The following is a 7,245-nucleotide window of genomic DNA, read 5'->3' as shown; positions in this document are numbered from 1 at the left end:
GCTTGTATGTATTCACCAGAGTCCCCGATGAAATCCCCTTGAGATATGAATAATTTTTGCACTGCCTAGGGGTTCCACTAGATGTCAACCATCAATAGAAATTATAATGAGGCTTCTATGTTGTTGTGGGAGTGAATGAGAGCAGAATATATCAGCTGTCCATCAAGCAGACATTTTGTGATCCAACTTTTTCCTCATGGTAGTCACTTGCGTTCCATTGCTCACGAAGACAAGAAAGAATACTCCGGTTGGAACTTTATTGAAGCTATATGTTAAAAACATCCTAATGATTGATTGTGTACTTAGTTTGAAATGTTTATTCGACCGGTAATATCACTTTTTGAAGTTTTTGTCCGACATAACGCTGGCCAGAATTAACGTTTGGATATGGATACCAAACACTCTAACAAAATAAGGTATTTGGACATAAATAACGGACAAAAACTTTGAACAAAACAAACATTTATTGTGGACCTGGGATTCCTGGAGTGCTTTCTGATGTAGATCATCAAAGGTAAGGGAATATTTATCATGTAATTTCTTGTTTATGTTGACGCCATCTTTGCGGCTGTGGTGTTTTAAATTGAGCGCCGTCTCAGATTATTGCATGCATTTCTTTTTTAAGGAGAGGTATATCTATAATTCCATGTGTATGACTTGTATTATCATCTACATTTATGATGAGTATTTCTGTTGAATGATGTGGCTATGCAAAATCACTTGATGTTTTTGGAACTAGTGAATCTAACACGCCAATGTACACTCAGATTTTTTTTGATAGAAATATGAATTTTATCAAACAAAACATGCATGTATTGTGTAACATGATGTCCTATGAGTGTCATCTGATGAAGATAATTCAAGGTTAGTGATTAATTTTATCTTTATTTCTGGTTTTTGTGAAGGCTATATTTTGCTGGAAGATGGCTGTGCTTATTGTGGCTTGGTGTAGACCTAACAATCGTTTGTAGTGCTTTCGCTGAAAAGCCTATTTGAAATCGGACACTTTGGTGGGATTAACAACGAAAATAGATTTTAAATGATATAAGACACATGTATGTTTTAGGAATTGTAATTATGAGATTTCTGTGGTTTGAATTTGGCGCCCTATATTTTCACTGGTAGTTGTCATTTCGATCCCGGTATCGGGATTGCAGCCATAACAGGTTGGGGAGAACCGGTTGAAGGTTTCTGTCGGCTGAATGAGTGACACAGCAGCACTTAAACAAGTCTACAAGTTGTAACCGGGAATGAAAGGAATCTCCCTTGGGAACTGATCATTCATGCCTATTTTCATGCCAGCGAGTCTTTTATCCAGGCTTTTAACCATTACGTTATCCTTAAAGAAAGCAAATTTGGCAACGATTGGGTGCTCATAACTAACAATCTTCAAGGGGACATCTCAGTAACCGTAGGGCCAAATGAATAACTGTTCCAGCTATTTGGCCAACACCTTTGGGTCTGCAATTTCAATAAAATTATATATAAAATGTTGGTATGTTGCTTTAAGTTGACCCATTTTAAAACTAAATTTTAAGTTTTGTATTTTTATTAAATGACGTTACCTTCTCTGGCTTGGAGTTTTCTACTTGATGCATCAAAGCAACGCCACCTGCCCTTCAGCAGTCCGATGGTGCTCTCCACAACCAACCTTGTTCTGCCATGCACCAAATTGTAGCGCATTTCCTCTGCTGTTTGGGGATCAGCAAAAGGAATGAGAAGCCACGTTTTCAGTGGAAAAATACAAAGCTCATATTTAGTTTTAAAATTCAGTTTCCATCTGGAATGTCCCAGTAACGAGGAATCCCAGAGTGGACAGTAATTGGACAGATAAGGCTTGATTACAACGTGTTTTCCTTTCCAGATTAGGGGCTAAATCCGCACATAAATCTAACATGACATTTCTTGGGAGACGATAGTGATTTATAAGCCATGGATCCTCATGCGCAAAAAAGTCATTCTGGTCTCTGAAAACTCTCTCCCTTCTAAACACACGGTTTTCAATGTCTTCCAATGATGCAAGAACAGCCATGGTTACTAATTTGACACACTATTTATCGAACATCACATCCTGTTTTTCAATTTAAACCATCTTGTGTCTGGCAATTAATACCTCACCTTTAATTGATCATTCCTAGCTTTAAAAACAATTTGTTAACGCAAAGTTCACCACAGGCTTGGACGCATATGCGTCCCAAACTGCAATACCCCTACATAACCAGCAGGAAAATCACTTATGTCAAGTCTAGACTTTGCGTAGAGATAAGATCATTTCCACGTCAAAGTAAGGTTTTATAAATAACTACTTATACATGGTTTTCTGCGTAAATCATACTTAAGACCAAAATGGATCGTAACACCGTTTTATAACTGAGGCCCCAGGAGTATTAAAAAGTCAACTATTTTTTTTTTTCCATAGTCTTTTTTCGTGGTAATGTTATAAATATAGCAACACTTTGCCTAACCACTAGTTATGGTTGCTTGACTTACTCGTTTCATTTCGACTAAATAGAATGTAACAATAATTTAGCTCCGTAACGCCCTACTGTGTGGGGACTGTAGGTGCCATCAGCCAGGTCAACACTTTATCAGGCCTGCGTACCACATTTGCTTAATGCAGAAATCCAACAGCTTGTTTATTGTCACCCTCATATTCTTCATTGATAGTCACTTGGGCTGACACTCAACAAAGTTTAGCATAAGCAGTGCATGAGATCATCACTTTAATATACTGTGACAGTTGCTCTTATCACTTTCCTAAAACTAATAGATCCCTCTGCTTATCAGGTCTAATGCAGAGAGGAAGTGACAAACTAGTTTTCAGCCATTCTTTTGATATGATGTGTAACATTTTCCCAGGAAACTCATTCACCTTCAACCAAAGACGCATACCAAACAACATACAGTGGGGTCAAAGCTTGTCCAGAAACTATCAGATCTAACACATTGTCTCTGTGTCAATATAATATTTATATTTTCTGATAAATGTTTTCACACTTTGAAAGTCAATGTTATTTATGTTAGGGTTAACTTTCTTGCAAAATACTTATATGAAGTTCTGCTGATTGCAGCATTTAGTGGAGATTCCCATAGCATAAAACCATTATTCCTCTCAGCACGATGGATGGCTTGTTTGCTCATGGGCCTGGTGCTTCTGTTCTTTCACACTGCATGTCTGCCAACAGCCCTGCTACACAGTTAGCAAACAAAGTCTTAAAATTGGATTCATCTAAAAGAAAAGCCATTTAGCCAGGTATCAATTTTTACACGCAAGAATGCTTGCTCCATTGACTTCAACCTTCACTATCAGTGCACAGTTTAGAGACCAACATATAGAGAAAACATTACTTTGCAATTCAAATGTAAACCCGGTTACCAGGATTGATTAAATATGGACCTGGAATATTCTGGAATATACAGATCATAATGGTATTAAGGATGATAAACAGTTAATGCATTATTGGTTACTTTATTGATGCATATCTGTCAATATTATTAAGGCACATGAAAGTTCACATGTTCGAGAAGGCATTTTGCCAAAAAACACATTGTTAAAAAATATATATATATGTTTTATCAAAATCTCCTGTGAAGTCGTGACTTGCAACATATGCCTAGTTTCCTAAAATGGGTCGCATATGATAACTGTATCTAATTCTGTTAGCTAACTTCATTAGCATACTGGTTATTGTCTGGAATTTCGGATGACTGACCTGCCCAAAGTAAACTGCCTGTTACTCAGGCCCAGATGCTAGGATATGCATATACTTGGTGGCATTGGATATAAAACACTCTGAAGTTTCTAAAACTGTTAATTAAAATAACTTATATGGCAGGTGAAAACCCAAGGACAATCCACCCAGAATGATTTTTTTTAGGGCAGAGGTTATTTCAGTGGTTGCCCATGGGATATACAAATAGATAGGACCCAGATGGCAGTTCCTATGGCTTCCACTAGATGTCAGTCTTTAGAAAGGGTTTCAGGCTTGTTTTTTTTAAATATAACGAAGTAGTTTGAAGAACTCCAATGAGTCTCTCATTACAAAAGTGGTCTTGTTGGCGCGTGAATGAGGTGCGAGCACTTGGTTATTTATCTTCCCTATTTAACATACTATTCTCTGTCTTTTATATATATATATCATTCATTTAGAGTATCTGAGGATTGTTTGGATGAAATTTACTGGTACATTTTTGGATTAGTTTGTATGCATGTTGAAAGAGTGGATTACTGAGGTCATTAGGGCCAACTAAACTGACTTTTTTGGATATAAAGATGGACTTTATCAAACAAAACAACCATTCATTGTGTAGCTGGGACCCTTGGGATTGCAAACCGAGGAAGATCTTCAAAGGTAAGTGATTTATTTAATTGCTATTTGTGAGTTTGTGATGCCTGTGCTGGTTGAATAAGTATTTGTGTGGGGCGCTGTCCTCAGATAATCGCATGGCATGCTTTCGCCATAAAGCCTTTTTGAAATCTGACAACGCGGTTGGATTAACAAGAAGTTACGCTTTTAAATTATGTATGACACTTGTATTTTCATTAATGTTTAATATTACGATTTTTGTATTTTGAATTTCGCGCTCTGCAATTTCACAGGATGTTGTCGTAGGTGTCCCGCTAATGGGACATGCACCCAAACAGGCTAAGGAGACATCTCAGTAATTGTATTGCCCATTAGTAGTGAAAGTTTGTTTGACAAGAACATTGGTGTGCAATTTCAAACCTAAATATAAAATGTTGGCCTGTTTTAAGAATTAATGGTTTCCCTCTCCAATCAAAGGTGACACGCATAATAATGCCATGTGGCGTCTTCCACAACATAGCCCTGAGGCATGGTATTGAAATGGATGCGGAGTTTAGAATGGACCCCCAAGAGCCTCCTAACCCACTACCCAATGGAGTACATGCCCCGGCTGATGCAGTGAAAAGGAGGCGGCTCATACCGAGATTGGTAAGAAACAGAATGCCAGACAATTTACAAAGCATAGTTTTTTAAATTAATGTTGTGGAAAACATTCAACAATTACATTAGGTGCAGGAATCAAAACCCTGCATATTCTTCCGAGTTCAGTCACAATCTGCCCAACAAATGTGTTCAACTTGTTCTTCGTTGCAGGACTGAGGTGGTCAACACACAAACTGTAGATGTGGATGCAGATGTGAATGGACCGTCGACACCTGTGGCCAAACATTCCCCCTCACTCTTGTCACCTGCGGGTCTGTGACGCTTATGAACCGGGGCCTCACGGACTTCATCCTGGAGCATGGACACAGATGGTGACGGACCCTCGACACCTGTGGCCAAACCTTCCCCCTCACTCCGGGCACCTGCTGATTTGGGAGACTCACACACTTTATCTCTGGGTGGAGGGAGCACGGGCTGCAACACAGCTTCCCTTGGTGGAGTGTGCACCCTCACCCGGTGCACTAGCTGCAACGCAGCTTCCCCCATTTCTATGTGTATAAAAGAATGTTTAAAAATCAGTGTTTGTCTTGTATATTAAGTTACTGACAACCAAGTTTCACATTCTCCTAATTACTTACCGTGATCCAGTGATGCAGTCTTCGGGTTTTGCACTCCGACGTCACTTTCCGATGTCACTGATAAACAATGTAAAAGTTGGGATTAAACCATATGAAAAATAGAAGAAACTCACCTTTTTTAACATTCACCGTTGCCGTCGGAGCATGTGCCAGTGTATGCGCTTTCCCCAATGATTTCCCCGATCCGCTGGTCCATTAGGGAGAGATCCGGCGTGCCGGGCCCCCTCTCGCTGCCTTAATGCTGCGGTTATGTATGGCTATTATTTTTTTCCCTTGCAGTTTAAGGTCTGACCATTTCTTTTTCACATCAGCCACAGTTCTGTCTTGCTGCCCCACCTCATTCACTGCATCGGCAACACACTCCCAAGCTACCTGTTTGGCTTTGTTTGTCAACCCAATATTTAGTCCACCGAAAAATACATGTTGCATGTCTTCAATCTCCTCTACCATTGCCCTGATCTCATCTTCCAAAATGTTTGCTTTTCTCTTTCGGTCCATGGCTATTCCTGACTAAACGCTAATTTGTGCAAGCATTCTACAACAGGAAATTGCTGATTGTAAGGCACGCTCAAGTGTCGTTAATTTGAGATTTATTGATCACAGGTGCGTAAGTTACAAATGGGCTTCTTAGAACCTGCATAAGCAAGGTTTTTTTTAATGCTCAGTATCTTTTATGAATCGAACGTAATTTCCGACTGTGCTTATCTTACAACTAAGTTAAAGTATAAATCGAAGAACATTTTTATAAATGAGGCCCCTGTTTCCGTACATCCATGTCATTAAGCTTTATACCTCCCATCATTTAGTACGCCTGTATCAACACATACTTAATGAATGTTTTAGAGTGAACTCAAAGACCTCCATTAGTCTGATGTGTTTTGACAGGGCATTGTGTAATTACGTCCTCCTCAACATCACAAAAAGGCATTCTGCTTCTGTCTTCTGAAATAATGGAAGCCATTGTCACCATCCATCATCGAACAGGAGACCTGGCTGTCTCACCGTCACAACACTCCCAATGGATGTGACTTTCACCTCCATTAGGGGTTTGTTTATCTTATTATTTAAATAATCATTAACCATTGTTACAATAAATTGGATGCCAGTGACCCAGCCTAAAACCCCAAACAGTAGTTAATGCATTAAAAAACAGATTAAAAACAGATCATCCTCTTCTGGCTGTGCAAGATGTTCAAGATGTTCAAGATGAGCAGCAGGGTCAAATAATAATAATCACAGTGGTTGTAGAGGGTGCAACAGGTCAGCACCTCAGGAGTAAATATCAGTTGGCTTTTCATAGCCGATCATTCAGAGTATCTCTACCGCTCCTGCTGTCTCTAGAGAGTTGAAAACAGCAGGACTGGGACAGGTAGCACATCCGGTGAACAGGTCAGGGTTCCATAGCCGCAGGCAGAACAGTTGAAACTGGAGCATTTTCTGCATCATTTTTGGGCAGAAAGTTTCTGATTTTTGCAATGTTACGTAGATGGAAAGAAGCTATCCTTGAAACAGTCTTGATATTTTCATCAAAAGAGAGATCAGGGTCCAGAGTAACGCTGAGGTCCTTCACAGTTTTATTTGACACGACTGTACAATCAAGATTAATTGTCAGATTCAACAGAATATGCCTTGGTTTCTTGGGACCTAGAACTAGAATTTCTGTTTTGTCTGAATTTAAAACTAGAACATTTGTCACC

At 39.3% G+C, this 7,245-nt stretch overlaps 1 long non-coding RNA gene across 1 annotated transcript; it reads left to right on the top strand.

Moving 5' to 3' along the window:
- Positions 1-306: 306 nt before the first annotated feature.
- On the top strand, positions 307-5,705 carry LOC112262359. The gene is made up of 3 exons (XR_002955345.1): positions 307-514; positions 4,785-4,955; positions 5,121-5,705. It is a non-coding gene; the product is annotated as an uncharacterized LOC112262359 (long non-coding RNA).
- Positions 5,706-7,245: the final 1,540 nt, after the last annotated feature.

Source organism: Oncorhynchus tshawytscha, linkage group LG02 (genome assembly GCF_018296145.1).
Source record: "Oncorhynchus tshawytscha isolate Ot180627B linkage group LG02, Otsh_v2.0, whole genome shotgun sequence".
In the NCBI taxonomy this organism is placed as follows: Eukaryota; Metazoa; Chordata; class Actinopteri; order Salmoniformes; family Salmonidae; genus Oncorhynchus; species Oncorhynchus tshawytscha.
The sequence above is the reverse complement of the archived record's forward strand: the minus strand, read 5'-3'. Positions and strand labels throughout refer to the sequence as shown.